This window comes from Rattus norvegicus, chromosome 2 (assembly GCF_036323735.1).
Source record: "Rattus norvegicus strain BN/NHsdMcwi chromosome 2, GRCr8, whole genome shotgun sequence".
NCBI lineage: Eukaryota > Metazoa > Chordata > Mammalia > Rodentia > Muridae > Rattus > Rattus norvegicus.
This window is the reverse complement of record NC_086020.1, coordinates 235757926-235780274: the sequence shown is the minus strand read 5'-3', so window position 1 is coordinate 235780274 and position 22349 is coordinate 235757926. Positions and strand designations below refer to the sequence as shown.

Here is a 22349-nt window from a genome sequence, read left to right as displayed (position 1 = left end):
AAGCTGAGACCCGGCTGAACTAGATACACTAAGATGGCTTTTACTTGAGTTTAGTGCCTTGACAGGGAGCACAGAAGGCTGGAATGTCCAGTAGGATGCCCGTGCATACTTGGGGTCCTGTAGATTTTATGCAGAGAACCTAACCAAATCCAGCTCCACATCTGTCTGCCATCCTGTCTGTGTCTGTCTGTCTGTCTATCTATCTATCTATCTATCTATCTATCTATCTATCTATCTATCTATCTATCTATCTATCTATCTCTTCATGGTTCTTATTACATATCCCAGGCTTCCCTTAAGGTTGACATCTGCTTACCTCATTCTATACCTGCTAGAATGGCAGGTTTGCATTATCATGCTATGATCTCAAGACCAAAGAAAGCCATGGAAGGCACCCCAATACTAGGGCTGTGGTGTACATCCCACTCCTCGGTGGAAAGAGGAGTTTGTTATAATCTCTAAACCCCAACGATCCCCTTCCTGTGCAGGAATGCTGTCATCCTAGCTAAAGAACTCTCACGTTCTTATTTTGTAATAGCGAAGGACCCAGGCTGCATTGGGCTTTGGCGGGAGATCCAGGATCTTGTCGTTCCAATCAGATGGAGAATGTTCCTCTGAATGTGGCTCTTTCCGACCTCTGAAGAAGGAAAGCATCACGTCATGTGGTCCCCGTTCTCCAACATTCAGTGCTGAGGGAGAAGAAGAATACAACCATGGTTCTCACTCAGGAATGGGGAGAACAGGAGCGCACCTTTGTCTTCAGTCTGAATAATTGCTCCCTACCACAGTCCTCTTTGATTAGAGCAGCAATAAAATAAAAGAATATATCATTATATGTATTACACATAATTAGCGTTTGTTCTTTACCTAGCTTATTTTTCTCAATCTGTGGTATTTTATAAATGCTAAAAATAATGATTTGGCACTTTTAGTAATCCTTTCAGACATTAAAATGTAGCCAAATTCATTACTTCTCTCTCTGTCTCTGTCTCTGTCTCTGTCTCTCTGTCTCTCTGTCTCTCTCTCTCTCTCTCTGTGTGTGTGTGTGTGTGTGTGTGTGTGTTTGAGACAACCTCACGTAATCCAAGATATTTCAAACTCACTATGTGGCCAAGGTTGGCCGTGAACTCCTGATCCTCCTGTCAGATCTTCTAAAGCTGCTCATGCAATATGCTTCTCAGCTCATTGGTTGTATTTTTACCATCTAGATTGCCACAGGCAATATCATCAGAATTCCTGCCCCTTCAGAAGCAGGGCGCTGGTCTCCAATAGTTATCATTTTATCATTTTAGGTTATAATCTTTAAACCCCAATAAATAGTCATCAGTAGTCCTCCTTAGATCTACCTACCTTCATGATCTTCTGTCTGCTTTCTGGTTCTAACATAGGTGGGCTGAGGTCTTGCTGTGACAATACCCCACTGCCGAGTATCAGGTTTGGTTCCTTTTTACTGCATCATAAGTTACTCTTTTTTTTCTTCATCTTTATTAACTTGAGTATTTCTTATTTACATTTCAATTGTTATTCCCCTTCCCTGTTTCCAGGCCAACATCCCCCTAGCCCCTCCTTCCCTTCTCTATGGGTGTTCCCCTCCCCATCCTCCCCCCATTACCGCCCTCCCACCAAAATCACATTCACTGGGGATTCAGTCTTGGCAGGACCAAGGGCTTCCCCTTCCACTGGTGCTCTTACTAGGCTATTCATTGCTACCTATGAGGTTGGAGCCCAGGGTTAGTCCATGTATAGTCTTTGGGTAGTGGCTTAGTCCCTGGAAGCTCTGGTTGGTTGGCATTGTTGTTCATATGGGGTCTCAAGCCCCTTCAAGCTCTTTCAGTCCTTTCTCTGATTCCTTCAACAGGGATCCCATTCTCAGTTCAGTGGTTTAATGATGGCATTCGCCTATGTATTTGCTGTATTCTGGCTGTGTCTCTCAGGAGTGATCTACATCCGGCTCCTGTTGGCCTGCACTTCTTTGCTTCATCCATCTTATCTAGTTTGGTGGCTGTATATGTATGGGCCACATGTGGGGCAGGCTCTGAATGGGTGATCCTTCTGCCTCTGTTCTAAACTTTGCCTCCCTATTCCCTCCCAAGTGTATTCTTGTTCCCCTTTTAAAGAAGGAGTGAAGCATTCGAATTTTGGTCATCCTTGAGTTTCATGTGTTCTGTGCATCTAGGGTAATTCAAGCATTTGGGCTAGTATCCACTTATCAAAGAGTGTGTGTGTTTTTCCATGACTGGGTTACCTCACTCAGGATGAGATTTTCCAGTTCCATCCATTTGCCTATGAATTTCATAAAGTCATTGTTTTTGATAGCTGAGTAACATCCCATTGTGTAGATGTACCACATTTTTTGTATCCATTCCTCTGTTGAAGGGCATCTGGGTTCTTTCCAGCTTCTAAATGTGGCTAACAGTCGTTACTTTTTCATAAGTGTTAAGATTTTGTTGCTTGGGAGTTAGACAGAGCTCTGCAAGGACATTGCTAGGCTCTATGACAGATTGACTGAAGCCATTTGGAAATGTTTGACTGGTGTAATGTTTGGAGGGTCAGGATGGATTTCCCTCAGTACCCATAGCATGGCAAGTTTGTCTGGAAGGTGGGTTCTAGCTGGCACTGTGTACTGGTGTATCTGTTTGTACATGGCCTGTAGTAGGGTGGCCTTAGACATCTTTCATAGTGACTCAATGTCTTAGAGAGAATACTCCAAGAGGTCAGAATTAGAAATTGATTTCCTAAGATTTAAAACAGCATTGGTTCAGCTGCACTTCTGCTCTGTTCTATTGGCTAAAATAGTGAGAGTTCCCTCAGACTCCTGGGCACGATAGTCCTCTTGTGTCTGTGGGTAGAAAACTAACCTCTAGAGTTCATCAGACTTACAAGGATGCCCAATTCAATGGAATGATTCAAAATTAGACCATCAAAGTTCCGGCTCCCTTCCCCCCCTTGCTCCACATGTCTGAGCTGATTCAAATGCCTCAGTGCTAGTTTAAATCATAAGCAAAATGGGGATGGTGATACCTGTCGTGGCTCAGTGACTCTGGGGCATGTGTGTTGTGGCTCTTTTTAAATAATTAGCATTCAGAAAGCACATTTTAAATTGCTCTAGGAAGTAGAATAATGAATTACCATAACTAATTGGGCCATTAAAAAGTTTCAGCATTTTTATATTGAGAAACCAAATTGGGTCTCAGTATTTGCTATATAGTATTAGCAGGGCTACATAGAAATAGGTACACACAGAACCCCTATATATCAAGCACAGAACTGCATGTTCCAATATGTATGCCCTCTGTCTTTCCTGTGCCAGGTAATATACATTTCTTACGGAATCTTTGCAGCATCCTTTTGAGGAAAGCAGAATTATTAACAGCTTAATCATAGTTCTCTGAAACATTTTAGTTCTGGAGTTTAAATTCTAACATATCCTTTGCATATTTATGCATAATACATCTTAAAAAGAATCTAATGAAAACTTTAGTAGAGTCTGTAGGGGTTTTGTTTAAGTTCTATGGAAACTGTCCCTTTTTACTTTGTACAAATATTCTTGCAAAATGAGATAAAAGCAGATCTATGAAGATATCAAAGTGAAATAACTAGAAGGGGATTTAAAAAAAAGAGGATGCAGAGGAGTGAGAAGTCACTCGTTTAACTCACAGCAGCTAGAAGGAAGACAGGTGGTTGGCACAGTGGGTCAGAAGATAGGTGGCTGGCACAGTGGGTCAGAGGTCAGATGCCTGGCACAGTGGGTCAGAGGTCAGATGCCTGGCACAATGGGTCAGAGGTCAGATGGTTGCTACAGTGGGTCAGAGGATGGGTGGTTGTCACAGTAGATACAGTGGAGGGCTGAAGCCATGGATGGGATGTGCACCTTGAAAAGGCAGTTTCTTCCGTTGGACCAAAGTTTCTTTTATTGTTTTAGGAAAGAACGGAACTAGAGACCCTGCATGACTTATGTCGATGACAATATTCATGACTCCAAGTAAGGGTGAAGAAACACTAGATCGAACGGGAAAACTACCTAGTAAAGAAGCGGCAATGCAGGTTGGAAGGTAAGGTTAGAAAACGTTACGTTAACTTAGAAGAAGGCAAGCACATGAAGTTTTGACTTGGAAGATAACAATTAATAGAATGGCCCTGGAGATGGATAAATCCACCCACAGCAGAGAATTAACATAAGATTCATACTGAGCTGAGATATCAATACGGCCATTTTCAAAAAGCCTAACAGGTTCTTTCTGCAAATGTTTGTTGAGCCTCTTGTGTGCTAGGTGTTCAGGGCGTAGTACTATCAAAAACTCTCCTCTGCGACAGAACTCGCACTCTAGGTTGGAGGGGCTGAGGTAATATGTAGGCCTAGTAAGTAAATTACAGGGTGTGTTTTGTACGTGCTTAGCAGAACAGCGTATAAGAGAAGGATAGAGTGCGGATGGAAGCCTTTGCTTAGAGACAAATGAACTGAATGAACTGTGACGACTACTTCATGGAGGGAAGGAGACCTCAAAGGGCAGTGTAGGCAACAGAGTGTGGTGTAGAGTACAGACGAAGGTGGAGGCAGGGCTGAGGGGCTCACGGAATCACAGAAACAAAGCAGAGGAGGAAGCGAGCCCATGAGAGCAAGGTGGTGTGGCTGGTAGCAGACAAAAGACTTCAAAAGGTGTCACACAGACAGTGGTAGCACTGAGAAGCAATGCAGAACGTTGGAGTTCGGGTATATTTGAAGGCAGAATCAAGCTTACTAGTCGGTTAGGACTTAGGGTGGAAGAAAAGACGAGCAAAAGAAACTGTGGGGATTCGCTCTGCTCTGAACATTCTTTCTTATGTACACAGGCGTTGTGTCTGAATGTGTCTGTACACCGTGGGGATGCATTGCCCACAGAGGGCAGAGGGCACACCAGATCATCTGGGGATTTTAAATGAACCAGGAGTGGACAGTTGCTCGAATGAAGACAGTGAGAAGAACAAGTCATGGTGCTGGAGCTGGAGCTGGAAGGATCTACTTTAGACACGTCAGGCACCGGGTGTGTCTTAGGTGTCAGTCCGTGCCATGATCTATGGGCATGGGTGTCAGTGGAGGAGCTGAGCTACAGGCACACATTTATTCTATCCAAGATATCAGATTAAGTTTTCAATGGTGTAGAAAAATAGAAGAGAGACAAGGTCCAGAGCCCGAGCCTCAGGCGTAAGTGCCAAGATGAGAGGAAACATTGGGAAAGCAAAGAGTAAAGACCCGAACATTGAGAAGAAAGCCGGTTAAGCAAATCTAGGAATCCCAGCAGACAGAACGGTTTCAAGGAGTAGAGTGGTCTGGCCCAAATCTTCTTGTTAACTGAATAAGAGGAGGCCAGGGATGACCACGAGCCTAGTAAAGAAGAATCTTTGTCACCTTGATAAAATGTCACCTGCCGAGGAGTGCAGATGCAGCCTGACGGGGTTAAGGTCAAGAAAGAATGGGAAGACAGCAATTGGGGACGGAAGGCCAGTCGCTTTTTCAGAGAGTTTTCCTTAATGATGGAAGAAGTCATAAGCCCATGACTAATAGATGTATGTGGAAGTTTGGGAAGGCAAAGGAGTTATAGATTGGTTTGGGGAGTGATGAGGAGGGCTAAGAAATTAGACGAATATTGCCGGATTGACTGGGGGTGTGAAGAAAATTCCATGAGAGGGGCGCTGGTTTCCTGGCGCTACTCATGCTGGTCCTTAGCAAACAAACCAGTATTCCCGGAGGAGAAGGCTATTTCCTGCTGAGAAAACAGGAGGAAGGGAATAAGGGTGCTAAACTTTTGCTGATAGAACCTAAGTTAGCCTTCTAGACCACCCCACGGAATTCCCAGGCATCTCCTTCCTACTTCTTCCTCTTGTCCTTGATTCTTTTCCTTACCGGTGTTGACGCGGGTACCTATGCTGGTGGCGAGTGGGTTTCAGGGAGCAGATGGGTTTTCTGCACCTCTCTCCAACAGCATTCCCCACTTTACTCTCTAATGAGAAATGAGCACGTTTTCAGTGGCTTACGGTCCGCTGGATCCTTCCCTGCTATGTGTCGCTGGAGGTCAATTGAACGTGCCTCGGTATATTTTCCTTCTGGGTCTGAGTCTGAAGGAAGACTCCACATGTGCATCATGCTATTCTCTGGGCGGAAGGAAAAGAGCAATGGCGGAGTCACATGATGCCCACCGAGCTTCTCTCTGGAAGTGGTAATTGTCACTTTTGCTTACATTTTACTACAGAAGCCAAGTCCAGGGCTAAGATGATGTCAATGGGATAAGAAAGTACATGCTTCTTTTTCAGAAGGAAAACAAATAATTTGGAACAATCATATAATTAGCTACAAATTTTTCCAGGTGTAGCTGGAAAAAAAAATCCTCCTCAAACAATACAATGGGGCAAATTACCTCTTCTCAACCATGATTGACATCTAGCCCTCGGGGGTAACCTCAAGGAGATTAGACACTTCGGATGAATTTCTGGGTATAATTTTACGTCTGGGCCCGAGGGTTATTTAGCTTTAGAATTTAGAAAATACCCTACCTTCAGGGAGTTGAAGCATTTCATCTCAGATGTTCTGGGCATTATAATTGTAAAAAGGAAGCACGCCCAATTTTATAAGATACATAATATAAGCAGGGAGAGCAAGTCCCATCTAGACCTGTCATTGGGGATGCTCTTACAGTCTGCATTCTCAAGACCTACTTAAAAATAATACGAAATAAGAAGCAATAGGAGGAAGGATCTGCGTTTTCAACTCAGTAAGAGAAAAAAAAAATCCAAATTTGGTAAAGAATTCTTTATTCTTTACCTACCAGGGGGGTTTTCATAGCTTAACAAAAAAGCTTGGGTAGTTTTCTTCACGATGCTATGCCGCCAAGCTTCTGGCTTCATGACTTCCGGTGCCCCGCAGGAAGCAATGGTGTGAACGTGAACGCCTAGTCACGGTCTCACGTCAGTGAGAAAGAAGACTGAGAGCGAAGCCCCCTATGTCCTAGCTGATGCGGCCCTTATCTGCCGGCTTCATCTTTTTTCTTTTTTTCTTCTTCTTTTCTTTCTTTCTTTTTTTTTTTTTTTGAGCTGGGAACCGAACCCAGGGCCTTATGCTTGCTAGGCAAGCGCTCTACCACTGAGCTAAACCCCCAACCCCCAATCTGCTCGCTTCAATGCCTCCGTGTTTCCTTCCATTAACATAGGATCATACACAGTCTTTATCTTAATGAGTCTTTTCCTCTTTGTTTACGAATATATGATTGTGACCATGGACAAAGGACATGCCAGGAACTTAGCCAGAGCCCAAACTGTATCGCTGTAGGGTTTTCTCCTCATAGATTTGTCCAATGACCCAGCTCGGGAGAAAACAGTCAGGTGATGCGTTCCCAGTGGTAGCTCACTTCCCACCAGCGCACCACTGGTGCCCTCATTAGGGTGATTTTCTTCCTCCCAGAAGCTTTTTTTCAGTTCACCTCAGCCTCCCACCACAGTGAATTTATTGTCTGTGAAGGGGACTGGGTAGCTGTCCCCTGAGACAGTATTTGGTTTATTTTTAGTGCAGGCAGTTTGGAAAAATGACTTTCTCTGTGTACAAGCACTCCTTTCATTCTGACTCAGAGTCGGACACTTCTCACCCTGTAAGCAGATCTTCCCTGCCTTCATTTTGAAGATAGAAGCAGCGTTATATCACAAGGAAAAAGTTACCAGGAGGTGTCATTCGAAAAGTGTTTTCCTTGGGTTTGCCGGCCTTGGATCTGTAGAGATGTTTAGTTGTGTAAAATTGCAAGTTAGTCTGACTAAATTGGGCAGCTTGCTAGTAAGCATTCCACTCCCTCGGTCCCAATTGATCCCCTGAGCCATCCGTACTCCCTAAAAGTGTTATTATTACTATGAGGCTACATGCTCAAAAATTATTTCCCTTGGGAACGCACACCTAACCCAGACAAAAAGATTACTTTTTTGTATTTGTTGTTTTACTTTTCCAATACCCGGTGTCCCAGATCTCTTGTTTATCTCTGTCTTCTTACCTTAGGTCTTACCCTGATGTTCCAGTTCCCTGTCCACGGCTAGGGTGAACCGTATGAAATTGCCAATATTCCAGAGATTTTTTTTTCTGACCTACCAAGGCAGTGATGATTTCATACAGTTGAGGATAACGCAGTTAGAACGAAGTGGTAAATTGGGAAAATTCTCATGCGAAAAAAAAATGCAAATTTATTGACCAAATCAACTACAACTTGATAACACGGAAGAGCGTAGAGCGTGTATCCAAGCTTCAACACGGTTCTTTGAAACAGGGAGGATAATTAGCATATTAAATGAGAAGTTAATATTTTGGAATACTGCAACAGAATTTCCACTTCTAATATGAAAAAAAAAAGTTTAACTGAGATGCGCACATGGATGTTAATGTGCCAAGATTCTCTGTGTGCAGTGGCCGTGACCACCACTTGGCTGGTGCAACGTGTTCAGATCTCTAGAAAAACTCACTCCCTCTCTCTCTTCTCTCCCTCTCTCCACCCCCTTCCTCCCTGCTTCCCCCTCTTTTCATGATTAGACTTACGAAGAAGTCCCACTGACCTACTCTCATTTTGTCTACATTCTCTCTTATTCATCGTGTCTGCTGTGGTCTGGTTTCCATCCCCAACACATGTGTATATACACACATGTATATATATGTATGTATGCATTCATATATGTATGTCTTTTAACCAAGGCCACTAATGACTTTGAATAATTCAAAGGAAGCCTCTTTTGGCCTTTATCTTTACTTAGCTTCCTTGCCAGGTTCGATAGGACGACCTGTGTCCTGCTTCTAAGTATTTCATCTCCTTCCCCTGACTTTGCATGCTCTGTTTCTTGTGGTTTATGGATACGCCCCCAATCCAGGTTAGCCTCAGTTAGACACAAAACAAGACCGGGCTTTGGTTACTGTGTATCTCAGAGCCCAGGTTAGAACCGATGCCCAAAGGTCCTTGTCTCTATTTGTGGATTAAATGAAAGGTGGAACTGGAGAGTTCACAGCGCTGTGCTAATCCTTAGTCCTTGCTGATACTTTGTTTCCTTGTGCTTCAGTCCCTGCTTCCAGAAGTTCTATACGGATTACAGGAGTACACCAATCCCATCTTTATTAAGGTCTAGCAGTGAAACAGCTACATCCTTCATGCTTCCAGCTCTGATGCTGCCCCAGTGGTTTCTCCTCACATGGCTTCCTGGAGCTCTGAGCAGGCATGCTACACCATGCCTCTCGTGTTTTTAGTAACTACTGCCTCAGAAGGGAAAACAGTCATGCCCTTTCCCCCTTCCCGAGATGTGTCACTTAGGGAGCCAGGAAAGTGCATCCCGCAAACTGCTATCACTTGTTGCTCCCTTAGACGCATGACCCGACAGAGGGCAAAACAACCCCAATGTGACTCCTAAGGAACAAAAGAAACACAGGAGCAGAGACTGTGACCCACGTGTGAGCTTTATGCAAGTGTGATTTCTGCTGTTTTGGTTGGAAAACAGCTGCAGGTGTCCTCTAATTATAACCCCATTTTCACAAATATCAACTGTCATATTTAATCTGTTATACCCAACATATAGCCCACTGTTAGAGCACAGTCCTTTCATTATAAATTTAGTAGCAGAATTTCAAATGCTCGAGCTAACATTCAGGCTAGTCAATTAATGCATTATTTACAAGTTAAATGTTATTAAAAACAGGTTCTTAATTTGCTAATGATTTAGTAGACCCAAGGCAATATTCCAATTTTTTTTTCTTCCGTTGAAAGTGGGAAAAGGTTTAGAACAGTTGGGGTAGGAGGGAATGTGAGGGATATTTTGGCTCCCTCACCATCTGAATTTCGTTTCGGCTTTCTTCTTTATTGTGTGTTGGTTTGGAGGCCTTTATTAGCGTCATCCTATTGGAGAAGAAAGACTCACACAAAACACGAGCAACACAGATGCCATTGTGAAGGGTAGGTTCTGAAAACGTCACCAGGCAGTTTGTAAGGACTCTGTACAGTCCCGTGTATTGTGATAAACCACCTCGGGAACTGCACAGCAGGGTCCAGAAGGTCAGAAGTCAAGGAATTTAAACGTCATTAGCAGCCCACCATTGTCCAGCTATACAAACAGAATATATGTCTTTTTAAAATATGCTGTGAAAAGTGTCCTTTCTGAGATTCTGGGGTCTCAGAATAATTACCACACTCTGGGTTGTATTTTGTTGTTGTTGTTGTTTTAGTTTTTTCTTTGTCATTGTCCCCGATTGTTCTCGATGCACGATGTCCTTGGTGTACGTTGCTCTACAACGAACTCCTGACTCAGAGAAGAGGACCTGGGGAATTCTGTGGCGGACGGGCTCTCATGTACCATGAATTCAGTTGCCCCTTGTGTAACAGTCTCTGCAGAGATTCTCTTGACTGGGACTCTGACTTTTAACCTCCTTGTTTTCCTTAGCTGCCACCTTTTAATTTCTCAAAACCTCAAAGTCCACACTCTTAAAGAAACTGTGTCAGAACTAAGTCTGCCCCACAGCTCTCATTCTGTTCTCAAATGGAGTGACTTATTGTATAGATTTAAGGTCTTCATATGCCATGCTGGTTTGATGCACATACTCGTACTGACATGGTCTCTCTAGTTAAGCAAATAAGCATGTCTGTATCAAACATTGTTTTCCTTCTTTCTCCTTCCCCCATTCCCTCCCTTCTCTTCCTCTTTTTTTCACTGAGATGACGATAATCTTTAAAATCTATATTCTTGTTCTAATTCTTCTCTGAGTTTGGCGTTGTTCTGTTTTTGAGACTGGGTCTTATTTGTAGTTGGTCTTAAATTCATGGTTTTCCTGTCTCAGTCTTTGAAATCCTGAGATTTACAGGTATAGGCTACCGTGCTTGGCCTTCTCTGAGGTTTTTTTTTCTTTTCTTCGGAGCTGAGGACTGAACCCAGGGCCTTGCGCTTGCTAGGCAAGTGCTCTACCACTGAGCTAAATCCCAAACCCCCTTCTCTGAGGTTTTATAGGTCTTTTTATTTGTTTCATACAATGTATATACCTATGTGCTTTTCATATATATATGTGTGTGTGTGTGTGTGTGTGTGTGTGCGTGTGTGTGCGTGTGTGTGTGTGTGTGTGTGTGTATGTATGTATATATATACACAGTAGTATATTGAGTAAACAACAGCAGCACTAATCTGCTGCACATTAGTAGTATGACCTGAATCACACTCTCTCCCTTCATTTCAGGAAACTCACCCTTCTCTCTGCTCACTGGCCCTCTCATTCAAGGTGTACTGTATAACCCAGGATGAATGCAGATCTTCTTGCCTCTGCTTCCCAAGAACATGGACCTACAGACCTGTGCCACCACGTCTGTCTGTCCCATTTCTTAAATGGAGAAGACTCTCCTCATTTAGTTAATTAGAATCAGTGAGATTATGTACTCTCGTGAAAAATTGAGTTAAATGGTAGGACCCAAAATATACCTGTTGTTGTTGCCTTAATGAAGTAAAATCTTTTCATCTATTTGTCTTTCTGTCTATCTGTCTTCATCACCATCATTTATCTATCCCCTGTCTTCTATTCATTTAATCCATCTTCTATTACTATATGCTTATCTATCTATCTATCTATCTATCTATCTATCTATCTATCTATCTGCATAGTCCCAGACTTGTGTTTGGCCCTGAAAAATCTTAATTCTCTTTGGCACCAATAAATATGTCATAAGCATTTCTCATTTCAAATTTCACTCAGAACACAATTTTCTCAAGGACAAGGGTTAAGCTCCTTTCCCCTGGCTCTCTTGTTTGTGTAGAATGTGGATGAGTGCTGCGTCCGCCATGTTCTAGGAGCTATTGTATGTCTTGGCAAATACCCTCTTCCCCTATCAACCACCCATATAATAAAACTCTGGAATTTTCATTTTACCTCTTTCCAGCCTGAGATATTACCTTTCAAAGTAAATTATTGGCACACAAGCCTTGATTCAGGAGGAACTAAAACAAAGATAAACAGGTTTTGAACAATAGACAAAGATAAGATATTAAACACTGTGTAGAAGTTTCTATAATGGAGTGTATTCATTCCCTTGGTAAACACACTGAATAACATTTGGTACCTGGTTTGTAACATATACTCTCCAGTGATGGGAGATGATGATCCAAATGGACCAGGTCCTACTCCCCTACAGAAAGAGCCTTTACTGTAGGGAAGATATATGAAAAGGAGCAAGTCAGCATGCAAAACCATAGCAAGGAGCTTCAAGTGTTTAAAGACAAAAATGGCAAGGGGAGAGTTGGGCACAGAAGGAGGTGGCACTGCCCTGTAAGGTGAGGCTTAAAACAGCAAAAGTAGAACAATATGCTTGATCTACTGCCTTCTTCTGGAGTTGTAGCTAAACCAACAGACAAAACCAACAAACTGAAAACACCAAAACCAAAACAAAGACCTGTCCTAGCCTCGGGTAGCCTGGGGATAGAGCTATAAACATGGCTGGATCATAATCCCAGTTAGAGAAATGGGCTGCAGGGGTTTCTGAGGGTGTGGTCTTCTCTGCAGAGTTACTGGGCTCTTCAGAACTAGCCCCTAAGACTGGTCTTTGCTCTCAGCTCCTGTGCAAGTCCGCTCCATTCATATACCCTTCATTCTCCAGCTTCTCTCCTCACTTGCCCATGGTGTCTTCTTTCTCTTTCCAACTTCTCATAGAAAATGAGAATTTGTATAAAATTAAGAACATACTTTATCTCATTTGATTTTCATCCAATCTTGACAACTAAGCAATCACAGTCTTTTTTGTCCATAGCTATTCGACTGTCTTAGTAAATTTGGGGCTCAACATCAGCCCTTGCCATCCTCACTGAGGTTACCTGACTCTTAGAGACTGAGACTTTATGGATATTGCCACCACCACACCCTTCTGATCAGTGCCGGTTCAGATTACCCTTGGTCTGGAAGTTTAGCTCTGTATGGTCTGAAGGCAAACAACTGCATCAAGAAAACCTTCATGAACAGGCCCTGCCTGTTGTATCTTAACTTAGCCCATTTGTTCTATTATTGACTGTATGGATTGATTTCTCATTGCTATCTTAAAGGTAACCATGATTTGAATATGAACTGTTGCCACAGTCTCATGTGTTTGAACACTTGGTCTCCAGCTGATGCCTGGCCTAGATGGTATGGAACATTTAGGCCACAGTTACTATCTGGCTAGCATAAGCCATTAGGAGGCAGACATTATCGAGTTACAGTCCAACCTGTCATTGGGTTCTGTTCTCTGCTTCCTGATCCACAAACTGCAAAAAGAGCTGTTACTTGAAGTATAGTGGATGGCAGTGTTCTACCTGGGGTTGTATAGCACTTTCCTTTGAATTGAAACATTCCTGCCTATCAGAATCATCATTAAAATTCATGGAGTTCTAAAGGGAAGGTTGCTAAGACTTAGGAAAGAGACAACTCAGAAGTCTCAGGAAATTCCCAAAACTTACTACATGCATAAAATCCCTCCCTTTCCTAGATAATATGAGCAATAAGAGCTACTGAAAAGACTCTGAGCTAGATACTGCTTGTAAGTCTTACAATGAACATCAGGGTTCCAGCTTTGTTTAGTTGTCAATCTTGTTGGGGTGAGCTTTTTGGTGTTTGGACTGTCTTTGAGTCATTTCTGACCTAAATATAACATGTATGTAACTCTTCACCTATAAACTCATTGCTTTACAAGTTTGACTTTGGTATAATTGTTATTTTGGTCTGTCATTTAGTTCCCTATTTGGGGTGAATAGAGACCTATATCATGCCTCCCAGGAAAAGTATTACATAATAGATGGACAATTATATCTTGAAATGAGACAAAATAGACACATTTCCTACAGGGATTTGGTCAAAAAAATACATAATTTTAAGATTAATATTAAAGTAGCTAATACTGAATATTCCTTCTTTTTTGAGAAAACTCCAAGTGAAATTTGATCTAATCTTCCTGATCCATCCCCTGCCTACTGGGTCTTTTTATTCCTTTGACCATCCTCTGTGGTTCTAAGTCTACGTGACTCCTTCATTCAGTGATGGGGAAAAGGGGATACTCACAGACTCTCTCCTCTGTGGGATGAACATACGCTGAAGAATTTATGGTGTAGGCCTGGAGCTTCTTTTGGGTTTGGAGTTGGAAATTGTGCAGTTTTGAAAAGTTTAGCCCTAATATTCTAGAGAGCATATAAGACAATCTAGTGGACTTTGAATGGATGGCTCTTAACTTTGGGAAATAACATAGGATGAATGTTCACATATGGCTGTTTCTCCTGACACAGTCTGACAATGCTGAGGCTATTATCTATCTATCTATCTATCTGTCTATCTATCTATCTATCTATCTATCTATCTATCTATCTATCTATCTATCTATCTATTTTTGTATTGTATAGATCACTCCAACTAAGATTCTTTAGTCCTTGCTTAAAGTAGATAAGGTCAGTATTTTCTAATTCCATTTAATGATTTCACTGTTTACTTTACCTTCGGAACACTGCTTCTACTTTGCAATTATTGAATAAATTGGTTGTAATGATTTGTTAAATATTCAAAATCATAAAAGGGAAGTCTTAGAACGAAGCAGATTTGGTTCCTTGTTGCTGATGGTGCGGTGTGTCATGTGGCCCCGAGCAGATATCTTACATGGCTGTTAAGTCTATGCAACAGCAGCATTGTCGTTGTTTGGTTGTTGGGGATTTTAAAGGTGTTACTATGGGCAGGGGTCTGTGCGATGCTTGAGTAAGTCAGTGTTCCGTGTCTGTTAGATCATGTTTCGTTCTGTTGCATTACGTGTGAGAGAGTATATGCATATTGCTAGGCACGGCCTTTCTTTTCTTGTCAGTTCTGCTGCCATTGGAAATAATGATCCCTTTTGCTTTTAACTCTCCCAATTGTTGAAAAGTTCAGAAACAGAGAATAGATTCAGTGGTTGCCCAGGCCTGGGGGAGTGGGGGTGAGGATGAAGGTACAGAGTGACTATGGTCTGGGAAAAGAAATGCAGGAGCTGTCAGTGTCATGACTGGGGTGGATACATGAACTGACGTAATTGAAAAATTGCACCAGACCGAACATATACACAGTTGAGAGCAAGCTACACCTAGAAACCCTGAAAAAGATTTGTGGGTTCACTCATGTCTTTACTTGGTTATGATACTGCAGAATTGTTTGGGGGTGAGGTTAGCATTTGAGAAACTGGGGAGAAACCCAAGATCTCTCTATTATAGTTTCATGTGAGTTTACAAGGAACTAAGAATAAATGACTTAATCAGAAAAAAGATATCATGGTTTCAGTGGTACATGATTTTAACAACAAGACTTGTTGTTCCTCTTCAGCCAAGTCCCCTTCTGCAATGAACTGCCCCTGCCTTCTGGGAGAGTTCTCTTTCTTGGTTCTTTCTTTTAAAATTTTTTTTCATAATTCTTACTTCCCCTTGGCATATTTTGTTTACTTGTTTATTTGCTCAGTAGCTATTGATTGACACAGTCAGACACAAGGTTTGAGCTCTCAGAGCAAAGAGAAGAAGGAAGTGAAAGTTGGAACAATTTGCCAACTCACAGCCTGTAAGAATAAAAGCTTTGTGAAGGGACTTAAGGTTTCAAAATATCTTGTATTCCTAATGCCTCGGACAAACCAGGCTCTTTAATATATTTTTTAGGTGAATGACTCAGCAGGTTGCTGAGGATGGTAACTAAGGTTCATGTCTAGTTGTCTTTCTTGTCCTTAGCATAGTGCCTTGTACATTCAAAGTGTTTAACAAGTGTTGGTTGGTTCAGAACTATTCAATCTTTGACCTGTTCTGGGCCACCTTGCCTTTACAAAGTAAAAAATTCAAGAATCACATAATTTAGTTAAAAAAAAAATCTCCCCTCTCCCTCCCAAAAACTCCTGCATAATGGTTTAAGTAAGTTCACGATTTTGTAGGGTCACAGTCATAGCTTTCTTGGGCTGGCCAAAGGCTGGCTGGCTACGTCTACTTGGTAAGATTGGCGTCTGTGCATCCCTGCAGTCGTTTAAAACACACAATGATTGTGACTGAGGGCCTAGGCTGGCTTGGTTGGTTTGAAGTTGTGTCCAGAACATTTCAGCATTGGAGCAAGTCCCTAAACATTAATGAGAGCTGGTCAATGATCTTATTGATCACGTAAGCTCAGAATTGGAGACTGAGGCCCACAGATACTCAGTGACTTAAGAATTGTTTGAAGGCCAGGGGACCGCAGAGCTGGAGTTTCACCTTGCCTTTCTAATTCTCAAACTGTGGTGTTTTTTGACTCTCAAAGTGCTTGCGATTGTCCTGGGGTGTCTCACTTGGGCCATAAGCCTCTCTGTTACCTGCTGGCCACTTCTTCATTTGCCCACAGAGGTCCATGTGGTGGTGCAAAAATCTCCTGAGAGACAGGTGGGCAGGTTAGGTTGGATTGGACACACCCGCTCCCCAGAGGACAGCACGTCCTCCAGGCTCCACAGCACCAGGAGACATTGTCATGTTAACAGAGCAGAAGGGAATGCTTCCTTTTGGCCACCATTGACTTTGTCAGACAACGGTGCCATTCAGCTTGAAAAACTCCACTGGGAAGTTGCAGGCTTTAAAAACTAATTTGGTGTTTATTCAACTTTGCAATCACTTCTGTGTACTATCTGTGTTTCACACACCGTGAAACGGCGCTGCACTGTGCAATTGAATTAGTTGTACAGTGACTCAAAGGCACTAAACAATGACTTTGATATTTTAAGTACTGACTAGGAGGGATTTTTTAATTCCTGCCTCATAATGAAAGCAACAACAAGTACAAAAAAAAAAAAAAGCCGTCGGTTACACAACCCTGGAATACTTACACTTTTCTATTCTGGGTGGACCCCACTGAGACAGAAAAGAAAAAAAAAAAACCCAACACAAAACAACAAAACCCTCGGAGCATTTAGTTTGCTTAATGGCAGAAGAAAAATTAAACAAGCGTAGACGTGCAACCTTAACGACACCCAGTAACACTAGAATAACAGTTCCCAGCTTCTAAAACCTGTTATTTAATATAATGGGTAAATCTTGTGGGAGCTTTTCAGGTGTTGCTGAGTCTGAAAAAGCAGGCATGTGGTGGGGAGGGGTGGGGGCACAGGCAGAGCAAGTGCCTCCCTGCTACTCGTTTGTCGAGGAGGGTCTCAACACGGGACCCGGAATACTGGCAGCGTCCCCCAGGCTGTGGCTGGAACAAGGCTAGGCCTGTGTGCTGTCGGCTCTACCAGGATAAGAGCAAACCTTCCACGCATAGCCTTACTGACAAAAAGAAAGAAGAGGGGGAGGGGGGTGGGCTGAACAAAAGCCACGGGCGTGTAAATTAGTGCTGGGAACTATGAGCAGTAACTGGTAATAGTTCAGGGCGAAGCACCTAAAGAGATGATTCACATCTGACAGTAAATACATGAATAGCTGTTGAAAGCTTGTTTGATTTCCACAAAGAGGTTTAAACAAACATTCGTTTGCTCATTAGTCTTAAACAGCACTTTTATGGCGGAGGATGCATTAAACCTAACGTATCTTTGCAACCGAGATATTTGGTGGTTTTAACGATGAAGACGCAGGGCCATGCACATCGTTTACACAGAGCAGCCTTGAACTACCTGTAATGGAGTGAGATACAGTCATTATGTATTGATGCTGTGAATCTTCATCCAGCAGGAGAAAGCAAGCCGGGAAGAAGGAAGGCCGTGTCTTCCGAGATAAAGACTTAGAGGGGCCCTTTCTGAAACTAGGATTGAGTTTGCATAAACTCACTTTGTAGTTTTTCGTTGTTGTTGTTGTTGCATAATTTTTAAAAATGCAAGTGGTTTAAATCTGTTCCCTGAGGTAATTTATGCTAAATGCACATCGAGCCACCATAAATTCCCTGCTCATGGCAGTCTCTGTTTGGGTGTCAGGTCGGTATAGGTTACTGAGCAAATGGCCGCTTCAAAATTTTTAGGGTAATTGCCTCTATAACTCGTTTAGCTTGGGCCCTGTCAGGAGATCTCTAATTGCTGGTGAAGCCTCTGTTCTCCTTCCTCTCCTTCTCTGCAGCACTGTTGCGGGATGCTATGGGGCCTTTCATCTTCCGTGGCACCTCGCCGTGGCTGCTCTCACAATGTTGGCTTATGAGAGTGTCATGAGGCACAGAAGATGGGTCAGTTGAGCCTCGTTTTGTCCATGACCAACCTCCATCCTTACCTCTGAGAGCATCAGTTGCCCATGATGGAGGAAATGATTCTTTTCTTCCAAGTATTTTTCTTTTAATACCAGAGTCATGTGTGTGTGTGTGTGTGTGTGTGTGTGTGTGTGTGTTACCACAAGGCTGTGAACAATTCCTGTTTCTTTTCACCTCACGGTGTGTCATGGTGGCCATGGAACCCTACAAGGAAGGATACCGCTGGCTTTGTATGCTAGACGCATGGGCAGCAACTTCCCTTGATGTCTCCACGTGTGAGAAGTTTTCATTAAAATGCATCATAAAATATGTTAAATACCGAACTCCTAAAGCCAATTCGTTAATTATCTTGCTTAAAATATGCTTCAAATATATCACAGTTGACATCATATGTCACTGATCGGGAAGAGAAATGGTAACACTTAAATCAATACATGTTTTAAATTTATTTTACTTATTATGGTTGTCATAACATTTTGACACGGAGGGCTGACATGTCAACAATGCCGTTATCAGGAAGAAAGGCAATGGCATTAAACTGTCTCCCTACCATACTTCTGTTTCAGGGTAAAGTGGGCCCAGGGGGGAGATTGAGTACAATCTTCAAGAAAACGTCTGCTTGTGGAATCAACACAGGTCATCACTGACTCCTGAGCTCAGAGCAAATGCTAAGGGAGAGAAGACCTCACATTAATCAGTTACCTACTCTCCCCAGTGACCAAACAGTCAAAACAGTTGTTCCCTTATATAGGACATCTTCTGTGTGCCAGACCTGGACAGAGTCTTGCATGGATTGCTTCAATTCCTCCTCAGAGGTGAGGTACTTTGTCCCTGATATATACAGGAGGAAACTGAGGGTCACGAAGCAATAGGCCTAACACGTGTTAGGGCATAAGCCTCATGCAGAGCCTTGCCCAGGTGTGAGTGGAAGTCTCACCTATTCAGTGCCTGGCTTCATCGGTAAACTCAGAGAATCCCTTGTGGTTCTGTATGGTTTGTGACTGAAATCGATTCAGCCATCCCTCTTGGCATTCTGCTTTGTCCCTGGGCCTGAGGACCGCTGGATATTGGTGTGGTAGAATGCAACAGAGGGCTGGAGTTTACTGAGTGCTTCCACACAGTTAGAAAACCATCTTATTATTTTTCTCCTAGCTGTTACCAAATACTTGAAAAGAGACAACGGAAGGAGGAAAGGATCTCCTTTAGGTTGTTGTTTGGGGAGGTATAGTCTACCACAGTGGAGAAGGCTTGTGACAGGAGCATACAACAGCTGGTCGAACTGCATCTGAAATCAGGAAGTAGGGAGCAGATAAGAAGTAGGGGCCAGGTTGCTAAACTCAAGCCCCCCAACCCCAGTAACTAATTTCTTCCATTGAGCTTCTACCTCCTAAAGATTCCACAGCCTCCTACTTGACCATCAGTATCTGGGAAACCAATGGCGAGCCTATGGTGGTGGGCATTTCACAATTCAACTCAACAGCAAACACATGCCAATTGTCTCCAAACATTTGTTACAGAAGGCAGGTTAAAAGCAAGCAGCAATATATGGAGTTTGTGAATTATCCATTTCTGAATTTAGGATATGAGACTCTCCCCACCTCCAAAGGCTCAGTGTAATTTTTGACTATGTTTGAACAAACATAGTGAGTTCGAATCCCACATAGGACTGTATTTCCCATGCTAACAAGAGTCCAGTAATGAGTTCTTGGTCCAGGGTTGGTCTGATGTAGGCTGTAGGTGAGTCCTTGTCTGGTACAGAGTGTGTGTCGAATTAGTACTTGCTGAGTGTGTCTGCTCTTCTGCAGCTTCTGATTGGGGGCTTGCTCTTGTCTTAAGCCTCATCTTCAACTATTTCCAGGCTTGCAACCACACGAAGGTCTACACCAAACCCTTACAGTCGGCCTTTGGAACTCATGGTGGCCACTAATCCAGGCAGCATGCGTGCGGTGCTGTTCTACATGCAAAGCACCACAGCTAGAGTGGAATAGAGAAGTGAGAGTGATAGCCATCAGTCAGCTAAGTAGATGATTACCTAACTATCCTGTTATGGCTGCAAAACATAGGAGAGCTTGACCTATATTGGGAAATCTGTGACAGCTTTTTAAAGAAGTGCTGTTTGAACTGGACCATGGTGAATGGATGGAAAAGGTCAGGCATGATGCCTACATCCTCAGCATTTGGGAGTCAAGAGGATCCTCAAAATGAGGCAAATCTGGGATATAAAAACAAGATCCTGTCTCAAAACTCCAAGACAAAATGGGAAGGGAAATGGGAACAAGAATTTGCTGTGGTAAGCTGTACAGGGTAGGAGAGGGAGAGACAGGATGGCCAGGGCAACAGACAGGAGTGGTGAGAAATGTTCCCTATGGAGCAGCTCCCTGGATTCTAGACAGAAACCAGGTTCATTTGGCTGCAATTTTCAGGGCAGAAGAGAATACAGCAAGATGAAACTTGGTTGGTTGTTTTCTGAGGTAGGGTCTTGTTATGTAGTTCAAGTTGGCCTTGAGCTTCCTTGGTAGCCCCAGCCGACCTACAGTTGTAGTGACTCTCCTGTCTTAACCCTATCTGCTGAGATCACAGACATGCTTGTACCACCATGACCAACCAAAGATACATACACACACACACACACACACACACACACACACACACACACATGTATAATGTATATGTGTGTATGTATGTGTACATATATAGTACACATATATGTATATATCTATACATGTATATAGTAACTTTGATAGCTATATGATATTTTCCTATATATAAGTGTTTCTCAACGTGTGAGTCATCATGACCCCTTTGTGGGTATCAAATGACCCTTTCACAGGAGTTTGATAGATACTTTGCCTATCAAATATTTACATTATGATTCACTACAGTGGCAAGATTATAGTTATGAGATAGAAATGAAAGTAGCTTTATAGTTGGAAGCAATCACATGAGAAACTGTATTAAAGGGTCATAGCAACAGGAAGGTTGAGAACCTTTGATAACATGCGCGCACACACACACACACACACACACACACATACATATATATATATATATATATGTATATATATATTTACCAGCCAAGACATTTTGGATGAACAATAAAAGACACTTATTGGCCTAGTAAATGGGGAACTCCAGAGATATGATGGCTTCCATTGCAATTGGATCATAACTCTTTGTTTTTGGTTTTCTAAGCTGCATTCATTCATGCAACAGCTCTGACCCTTATCCTTCGTTTCAGCTCTGTCCAGAAAAGGAAGAATCTTAGGAGAGAATTTGCTGAAGGACGCTTGAGAGTCACCATTCTTAGACAGTACTGGTCAGACTCACAATCAAAACCCCACCCTGTGTTGAGGAGCTAGGAATGACTTGTCTAGCTTGGCCTGGGATAAATGGTCTATTTCTAATTCCAGGAAAGAATCCAGTCTTCTCCAGAAGCATGGGATTTAGGGAGCCAGGATTCAGGCTGTTGGGAAGCATAGAACAGATGATGAGGAGGCCATGCTCCCACAGCAAGGCTGAATGACTGAAGTCAGGTGATTATGGCAGTTAGGATTTACCAATACCATAGAGAGTCAAGGCAGGAGTTTTAGCAGGTTATAATAGCAACAGAATGTTTATTTAGAAGATTATTATGAACCATACCCTTGCGTGCTCATAGTTTACAAGAAGACAGTTATATAGCTAAAAAAAACCCATTAGCTTAAGAACAAAAATATAAATTGTGCTTTTTCTAATAATTTTTACCTATCTAATATTAATAATAGTTAATAATAGTAATGAAGGACTACTGTGCAAAGAGGTTCATAAGTGTAAGACAATTTTCACTATAACCCTGGCAGGTAGATTCCATTATTATCCCCATATTACTGCTGGGGGAGATAAGATATTGGAAGGTTAAATAATTAGCCCAAGGTCCCACAGCTGGCAAATAGCAAGACCCTAGCTATGTAAATCTAAACAAAGTATTATTCCAATGAAAACTTTATGCTATCACAGGTGTAGGGGACACTGTCATTATTTACCTACCAAATATCCTTGTACCAAGATTCAGAAATTTCAACTGGCAAAATTAGGTTGAGTATAACATAGTAAAGAACAGTGGTGTTAAAAAGTATGAAACGCAGTGACTTGTGAACCAGACAAGACCACTACACGTATAAATGCACAGCAGCTGTGGCAGCCTGAACAA

At 42.5% G+C, this 22349-nt stretch overlaps 1 long non-coding RNA gene across 2 annotated transcripts in view; it reads left to right on the top strand.

The window, feature by feature from the left end:
* Positions 1 to 17263, top strand: part of LOC120100960 (uncharacterized) — a 47722-nt gene extending 30459 nt beyond the window's left edge. For both annotated transcript variants that reach the window (XR_005501377.2, XR_005501378.2), the window contains exons 2-3: positions 3923 to 4052; positions 4831 to 17263. This is a non-coding gene — a long non-coding RNA (uncharacterized LOC120100960). The remainder of the gene's footprint in view (positions 1 to 3922; positions 4053 to 4830) is intronic.
* The last annotated feature ends 5086 nt before the right edge of the window (positions 17264 to 22349 follow it).